This window comes from Anastrepha obliqua, chromosome 5 (assembly GCF_027943255.1).
Source record: "Anastrepha obliqua isolate idAnaObli1 chromosome 5, idAnaObli1_1.0, whole genome shotgun sequence".
Classification (NCBI taxonomy): domain Eukaryota; kingdom Metazoa; phylum Arthropoda; class Insecta; order Diptera; family Tephritidae; genus Anastrepha; species Anastrepha obliqua.
The window spans coordinates 111,661,132-111,670,460 of NC_072896.1; the positions used below are offsets into that span (position 1 = coordinate 111,661,132).

General features: G+C 39.1%; 2 pseudogenes; both read left to right on the forward strand.

The window, feature by feature from the left end:
- The first annotated feature begins 4,638 nt into the window (after positions 1–4,638).
- On the forward strand, positions 4,639–4,822 carry LOC129249523 (U2 spliceosomal RNA; annotated as a pseudogene).
- Positions 4,823–5,082: 260 nt separating this feature from the next.
- LOC129249521 (U2 spliceosomal RNA) lies at positions 5,083–5,268 on the forward strand (annotated as a pseudogene).
- The last annotated feature ends 4,061 nt before the right edge of the window (positions 5,269–9,329 follow it).

Sequence of the window (9,329 nt, forward strand, 5' to 3'; positions counted from 1 at the left end):
CGTGGCTGTTGCGCTCACACCGTTGCGCGCAGAGCCAGACTTTACCGTACCACCCTTTGTTGAATTTATGTGTGTGTGTTTTTGTATTTACCACTTAATGAAGTTTAAATACAGTCATTACTGATTATAAATTTGTAATGCCTGCACTGAGTGTTGACCTCTTTTGTGTGCATTGTTTGCGTCTTTTGCATTTCGTATCAGCCACCGACTACTCAGTAGGCACAGTTTTTAAATTTTGCCTTGAATAATTAAGCACCAAAGTCTTCAGCAGTTAGTCCAATTTCATCAGCGTTTGTTGTTTGTAGATTTAAGTATCAGAATGTTTTGGCTATGCGCAAATGAAAATAGTTTGTGGGCGAGAGAAGCAAATGAACTGCATATAAAAAGGATTAGGGGTATTGTGTCTGTGAATGAGCTGCACTTGGCATAACTAAAATACATCCACTTAAGTGGTGATTTAATTAAAGTTCAAATTTAGACTTTGAAATTATATGGAATTTCGACAATTGGGCGTTTTAAATTTTCAAATTGCGTGAAAAAGAGATATGTAATAGAAATGCTGTGGTGTTCTTCTTCTTCTTAATTGGTGCGATAACCGCTTAAGCAATTTTGGACGAGTTTGGAAAAGCGCGTCAGTCGTTTCTTTCTCGTTCTAATTGGCGCCATTTGGACACACCAAGTGAAGGCAAGCCCTTCTCCGCCTGTTTTTTCCTAACGCAGAAGATACCTTCCTCTTTCTCTGTTACCACCAGCTGGTACTGCATCGAATGCTTTCAGAACCGGAAAGTTTGTATTCATTCAAATGGCATGACCAAGCCAACGAAGAAGCTGGAACTTTATTCACAGTGCTATACCTGTGTCGTCGTGAAGCTCATACACCTCATTGTTCTATCGCCTGCGGTACTCGTCGTCACCAACGCGCAAAGGTCCAAAACTCCTCCGCAGAATCCGGGGTGTTACTATCAGCTAAATCCTATTCGGCTTAAATACCCTTTCCTTTCATATATACCACGAATTTTTGGTTCAAGCAGAGTGAGATGGTAACAGTTTGTCGCATACCTAAAGCTTGTCAGCTGTCAGTTTAGCGCTGCGGTTAAATTAGATTTGTGGGGGATTGGACAAGTCCAAGCACTCAGTCAGGAGACCATTGAACTACACCCGGATAGATTTCACTAGAAAAAATAGAGATAGGAAAGATAAAAATATAAATTAATCTCTCATGAAGCGCAGGATTGATTCCATCCCCACGCCAGACAGTTCTGTAAGAGAATTGAAAAACTAATTAGTTTTAGGTCACTCTTCCACAAATCGTTTGGATTCATTGAGGAATCTTAAGAGATTCGGAAGAGGAAGAGTATGAACTTTATCCATGTTCAGTATATCGTAACCCAATATCCCAATTCTGATTCTGGAAAACGCCGGACAGCTGCAGAGAAAATGCTCTGCCGTGTCGTCATCCTCAAGACAGAATAGGCATATCGGGCTGTCGACGACCCCCATAGCTGCCATATGCTGACCACAGGCGCTGTACCCTGTGATTACACCCACCAGCACTCTCAGGTCCTTTCTGCTGAGTTTCAGGAGAAAGCTCGCTATTTTCCTGTTTGTTTCTTTCGCAAAGCACTTGGTTACTCTGCACGAGCTCAACTCAGACCAACGTTCTCTATGGGTAGACCTCATGAAGTCGTCAATCCATAGTTGCATCGATGCGGAATTGATTTCTAGAAAGGATTCAGGGCCTTTTGTTGTTGTTGTTGTAGCAGTATCTTTGCCCTGTCAGTGTAGTGTAAAAACCCGTCGTCTTCGTCTAGCTCATCTAACGGTAGGCCAAGGAAACTGGCTGTTTCGACGGGTTGGGTCCAGAGGGAGAGAGGTGTTAGATGAGTGGGTTTGATGGGGCATGTGAAAAGGTGGTTAGTGTCGTGCGGGGTGCCTTCACATGTCGAACATATGTTTAGTATGTCGTGGTCGATTCTGAATAAGTAGGAGTTTAACCTGCTACAGTATCCAGAACGTAATTGTGCCAAGGTTACGCGGGACTCTCGGGGAAGCTGGAGCTCTTCGTCTGCAATTGGTGGCGGTTGGACTCCGGTAACGGCATTCGGGTGTCGGGAGATTAAGAAGGTGGTAAAGGTCTCCCGATGAATGTCGTTTATGGCCTGTCTGTACACTGTCCGATCCTGGAGTGGTCTGTCTGTTTTATCTAGGATCTCGTCCACGTAGTTGAGGAAGTGCCTCCTGATGTGCCTGGGAGGTGGCTCAGGCCCAAGCAGGTGCCTGCATGGGCGAGGCCTACGGTGACACCCTAGCAGAAACTGCTTGCTGAGCAGTTTATTATGCTCCTTCACAGGAAGCATGTGAGCCTCGTCGTGCAGGTGTTGTATGGGGGACATCGGGTTCGTCAGGGCCTAGTGACATAATGGGAGAGCCTTTATTGGCCAATTTATCAGCTAACTCGTTCTCTGTAATAACACAATGTCCAGGCACCCAAATAAGACTAAGTTTGTTGTGTTTTGCAACACTGTTCAGTTTGGTCTTACATTCACCGACTAACTTCGAAGAACATCGTGGGTAGGCAAGGGCCTTCAATGCAGCTTGACTGTCACTATAAATTGCAATACTGCTGCCCCGCCACTTTTTCTCAATTAGCCAGTAAGCCACATTCAAGATGGCATAGACTTCCGTAAGGAATACCGTGGCCATCTGTCCTGTGGCATAGGAGTACTTAGTGTCTTCGTCTAAGTACCATCCAGATCCACTACCATCACTGGTTTTGGATCCGTCGGTGTAGAAAGTGTGTTGATATGCCGTTAAAAGGTTCTCTGGACTTAACAATTGATCTCTATCTGGGATCAAAACATCACATTTCCTGCCGCACCTAACGACAGGCACCCGATTTTCCACTGGCATCGAGAACAGTGTGCACCGCTGCGACAACTGGTAGTTGCGCTGCAGTGGAATTTATGTAATGGACGTGAACTCACGAGCTTCAAAAGTTAAAAAAAAAAATAAATAAATCCAAATTCCTGCATGAAAGGGCTATGCATATGCATATTTCAACCCCAGCCACGCCCTCAGGGCAGCTACAATGTCAACACCAACTCGACTATCAATTACACTCGGCATAAAAATAGTGCAATCTTCGCCAACTATCGCCGAATTAGTCTTCTAAATATCGCGTATAAGGTTCTATCGAGCGTATTGTGCGAAGAAAGACTGAAGCCCACCATCAACAAACTGATTGGAAACGGTAGTGATCCCAAATGGCTCGCGTTGCACCCGATCGCAGTGTGGCATTATAGGCGGCGTCCTTTCTTTGCGCTGCGCAGCGGTACATTCCTCGTTGTGTCAATTGTTTTTTCGCGTTCGTCAAAATCCTACTTCTTCTTCGGCGGCGATACGCAAAGAACGAGAAATGTTACTCCATTGCTCGTATATGCCGGTTTGCTGGGCAGTACTCTCTGAGAGCAGGAGTGTGAGTCGAGTGGCGAATCTGTCTGTTGCGATCAATTAGGCATAAAACAGAACCAAATGTAACCTTTGCTAATTAAGAAATAACACAGAAAACCTCGATATAAGAAACTTTGACAAACTCCTGGCAACAAAATTTTTGCTGAAAAAAGCCATTTCGCTGCGAAATTTTCCACACAAAAATGCTTCATAGATATAGCGAAAAAATGTTGAGTATGAAAATCTATGGAATATTTTTTTTTCTTGTTCACTCCTCTCGCGAGCATAGGACCTCGACACGACTCAGTTTTGCGTTGGTTTCGTTAATCTATTTTGCTTTCTGGCGGGGTAGGTGAGTAGCCTGCCGCTACCAGTCCTAAATAGTGGGGATGCCCACCTATCATTGATTAGGAACAACGCATTCTTACTGCTTTGAGCGCCATCTGTTTTTCACATTTTTCTGGCAGAAGGATCGCACAGATGGTTGAGGACTTTGCCAAATCTATGGAATATATTGGAATATATTGACGGTTAAAGTAGTTAGCGAAAACCTTTATATACCAAAGTGTTGTGCCTTGAGTGTGCAGATATTTTGTAAATATAAAAAAATCTCAAGGTTTTATTGTATTTTTAAATCTTACTTCTGTTTCAGTGCCATCGACTCTAAAATAATAAAATTTTATAAAAATTCGACTATTTAGTTTTGAATAACATACTTGTATGTTTTTCGAGCATTTGGTAGCTATTTGAATCGCCTGTAGAGATCCATCGACCTTCGGCTACTTCATGTTCAGTTAAAAAGGTGCCGTTCGGTATCGGTAGGGTCTCGGCAAAAAACTGCCTAGTTTGGGCTGAATAATTCCTTCCATTTTTTTGAAGTGAAAACTTCTTTAGAATCGTTGGGAGTGATTTGAGGAAAAGTGAAACGAAAAAGCGACCTTCTTGGCTACGAAGCGTTATATTATATGTTGATATAAAAGTAGCGACGAACTAAATAAAAATAACTTTCATTTTTTCTTGTGATTCGAACCAAAGATTTTGGATCGGAAGCTCACATTGCCAGTCGCTCGGCTACCGCGCCATGTTGTCGTCGCTGGCCTAAAAGTTATTTAGTTACGAAGCGTTATATTATATGTTGATATAAATAATTTTTGTGAGCGTGTAATTCTCAAAAGTTTTATTAGGTTTATTATTTAAAATGTATTGACTAGGTAGTGTGGTTATCAGCTTAACATCTGATAGGTCCTCCATCGGAGGACAACAAATGTTAAACTGATTTTTGGAAATGGGCGGAGTGTGTTAGGGGCTTGCTCCTTCTCTGCCACGGGTTGACCCGGTATTGCAGTACCGCCGGGATTTCGGCTTTGAATAAATACAAGAAAAAATATACTAATACATTTAGCTTTGGTGGGAAGAGACATAAATTTTTATATGAATACATGTAGACGAAAATGGATTTTTTTTTTTGAAATTTGCATTGTAGGACATTTCTGATTATTTATTGAAAACAGTTTTTTGGCTTTTCTATTTTTGGTTTAGATACTGAAAGTCAGTTTAAGTGAATCGGTATAAATATTTCGTACATTAATTTTTTTTTGTGAGCGTGTAATTCTCAAAAGGTTTATTAGGTTTATTATTTAAAATGTATTGACTAGGTAGTGTGGTTATCAGCTTAACATCTGATAGATCCTCCATCGGAGGACAACAAATGTTAAACTAATTTTTGGAAATGGGCGGAGTGTTTTAGGGGCTTGCTCTCCACCTCTGCCACGGGTTGGCCCGGTATTGCAGTACCGCCGGGATTTCAGCCTTGAATAAATACAAGAAGAAATATACTAATACATTTAGCTTTGGTGGGAAGAGACATAAATTTTTATATGAATACAAGTAGACGAAAATGGAAGAAATTTGTAAGTCTGTTTCTTCGGTCCGTCTGGGTATTTTTTTTGACAACATCGAAACCAAAGCATTTGTATCATATTTTAGCTATCATAAGCCACTCGTATCATTTGTTGAAATTGAAAACATTGAGGATGAATAATGATAAAATGAAGAAAATAAAATATGAACTTTATAGCAATATTATAATGAACCTATAATTATCTTGCTCCTAATGCTGCTTTCGTCTTATTCTCTCTCAGTTTGTTTTACGGAAGGTTTCACTTCTATCAAGTCTAACCGTTAGACTGGTATTTTTTTTTTTAAATACAGTAGAAGCCCGATAAGTGCAATACCGATAACTGCAATTTCGCGGAAAGTACAATTCGATTTTGAGTCCATAGAAAACTCGAAAAGAGCAATAAAAAATTGCAATTTTCGGGCGCAAAATAATTCTTGTTCGAAGAAATTTTTTACTTAATACGGCAATGTATTTGCGTTCATCACGCGCGAAGACACAGCTTTATAGCTATGCACAGTTATGGTTCTTGGAATTATTGCGACCAAAAACTCTGTTCTCACGCTTTGTGATTTTTGATTTTTACAAATAACTGTAAAATTGTAGCGCTGATATCATAAAATATGGCATCGAATCGTTTGTGACACTCAACACGCGTTAGTTTCAAGCTGGTTCTTGAGAGTAAAACAATCCTTCGGAGTTTGAATCATTTTTTTTTGCTTTCATCAAATAAAATCATCTTACATTGAGAGAAAGAGATGAGATTCTCCAAAAAATTGAAAAAGGCGTTAAACAACGAGATCTTGCATTCGAATACAAAGTTGATTGTGCAACGATTTGCCGAATAAAAAAACAATCCCGTTCATTAAAAGAAAATGCATACAATTCATTTTCTCTTCGAAATAAACGGAAAACTTTGCGGTTTGGCAATCATCCAGAGCTCGAGAAGCGTTTGTACCAGTTTTTCATGAATCAGCGGCGACGAAATGCTCCTGTTTCTAGCTTGATATTGAAAAGCAAAGCATTAAAAATATTTGATGAAATAAAAAAGGATGGAGAACAATTCAATGCAAGTGATGGATGGTTTTCGCGATTCAAGAAACGCTTCGGACTTCGCTATTTGACTGTGACTGGTGAATCATTATCTTGTGATCCAGAAGCCATTGAGCCATTTAAGGAAAAATTGACGGCGAAAATCGCTGAAAAAGGATATGTAACATCACAAATATATAATGCTGATGAAACGCGGCTCTTTTGGAAACTTTTGCCAAATAAAACCTACGTTTCGAAAGATGAAAAGAGTGCTCCAGGCAACAAAGTTTCAAAAGATCGAATCAGTGTTCTTTTGTGTGCAAATGGTGATGGCAGCCACAAAATAAAACCATTAACGATCGACAAATCTATGAATCCGCGTTGTTTTAAAAATTTTCGTCTACCGGTGAATTATGCTAGCAACAAGACTGCTTGGATGACGCGGGATATTTTCAAAAAGTGGTTCTTTGATAATTTTGTCGAAGAAGTGAAAAATTCGCCAAAGAAAATGATGTTCCACCCAAAGCATTACTCTTGCTGGATCAAGCCCCATCTCATCCGCCTGAAGAAGAATTAGTTTGTGGTGAGATCGAAGTGATGTATTTTCCGGCCAATTGCACAGCATTTTACAGCCAATGGATCAAGGTGTTATTAACTTGACAAAAATTCAATACAAAACATTGCTAATGGAAACCATAATTAGTGAAAAAGATTCTTCATCACATGAACTATTGAAGAAAATTGATTTGAAAACCGCCGTGATCATGTTGAGCCAAGCATGGGGGAAATTGCTCCCTGAAACGATCGCTAAATGCTGGAAAAGCGTATTGGGTACAAGCCCAACAGTTGACGTGATTATTGAATCTAATCCAGACGATATGCCATTGGATATCGAAATTGACGACCCCCTTCTTGCTGGAGGATTACAACGGTTAAATGAGATGGTCGAAAACTATGTGGGTGAAGCAGACACAGATGAAATCCGCAATTGGGTTTTGAAATTAGGAATAGATGAAGGTGATAGTAAAGCCAATGAACCCGAAGATACTACTCAAGAAGAAACAACCGAAAAAGTCCAGCATGAATCGATTTTTTGCTGTGTCAATACAATTTTGAAATGGGGTGAACAGAACGATGTACTGTCATTCAATCAGATCGCTTGTTTGCATGATATCCGATCAAAAGCACTTGAAAAGTGTTACGAGAAAACGCAATCGAAAATAACAAAGTTTTTCCAAAAAAAATAATTGAATTTTGGAGCACACACTCATATGTCCTTCCGCATTGATCTCTTTGTATTAATTTCAATAAATATGTGTTCATTTTTCTTGAATATCGACCTTTTGAGCTCATTAATTGCATTGAATAGAGTTAAAATATTTTTCCCTAGGTATTCCTCGATCCACAGGAAAAATTCGCAAAAGTGCAATTTTTCGCTAAGTGGAATCATTGCTGAAATTTTCCAATTGTACTTATCGGGCTTCTACTGTACATAAAATTTTATTTTTGTAACATTTTTGCATCAAAGTAAACAGTTTCTACTGAAAAGTTGCTTTAAAATACCTGCATCGAGTGTAACTGCTTATTAAGTACACAACAGTGAGAAAATGTTAAGCGCTGCAGGTCAGCTCTGCCGCAGGTCAGCCTGTGCCGCATGTTATTGCTTGCATATCCCAATATTAAATTATTAAATTGATATAATAACATCAATGAATACTTTATATGTAAAACGCTATACAATATGGGGGTTTTTGTCAAGCAGAGGTTAATTGCTTTCAATAGATTTTGATTTAGAAAAAACTTTCGCACAAACATTTGATTTTAACCGATAGTGGTTAACAAAAATGTTGCTGAAATTCGGGAGTACTTGAAACTCGAAGCCAATATTTTCCCCACTTGTTAAAACGTAGTTAAAATTTGTTCCCCTGTACTATTAAAGAGCAATAAGTGCTTAACAGCAAGTGTTGATATTAACAGGATGCTGTAAACTTACATGATCGAACTATTTAAATGAGCAGACCATGGCGGGTACGCTTTCACTTTTAAACATTTTTTTCACACACCTACATAATGTATGTATGTATTTCCATTTTTGAATCAAGATTTATTCTTCTGCCACTTTGACCTGAATTTTCTTAAAATTCTAACGTGATCAACATAGAGATGATAACATTTTTGCCGATAGTCAAGCTGCGGTCAAAGCACAGACGACGCCATTGTGCAGATCTAAACTGGTCAACTCGTGTGAGGAGGAGATCAAATCATTTGGGGCGTGAAGGACTAGTACTTTAACCATTTCACGTATGTACCTACCTACCCATACTCGTAATCAAAAACTATAAAACAAACGAATTAAAATAGGTACAAATTTTTTTTTTAATTTAGTTATAAATACATAAAAACATTTTAAACGAGATGCAAAATGTTTGTGTTTGAATTCGAGTTTACCCCCTCACAGCTATCAAACTCGCTGAATAACTTCTCAGTGATATATAAAATTGCATTGCATAGTGTCATACTCACATACTCAAGCTTCCATTGAGTTCCTTTGAAAATTCGAACTTTGTAACGCAAGCAATGAATTTAATAGTTTCATGACACAAATTTCACAGCCAAAATATGTTGTAATTGTAAGAGAAAAACGTGGAGCTCGTTAAGCAACTTTACACTCAAGAAGACATTTTCTATACTTACGTATATATAAGTAGGGGTAGTCTTGTCAATATGCATCCAGCGCACACACAACCTATACACACACATACCTATACCCCTATACCCCGACAAATGTTACCCACACTTTTGCGCACAGACTGCGAAAGTTGTCAAGGTGAATGAATGCGACTGCGAAAAGTTCGAGTTCACAGTTTGGTTCCGAACATAATAAAAAACGACAATTTTATTTTCTGATTACATGAATTTATGGATTTCGTGTTAACGCAAATAAAGTGCG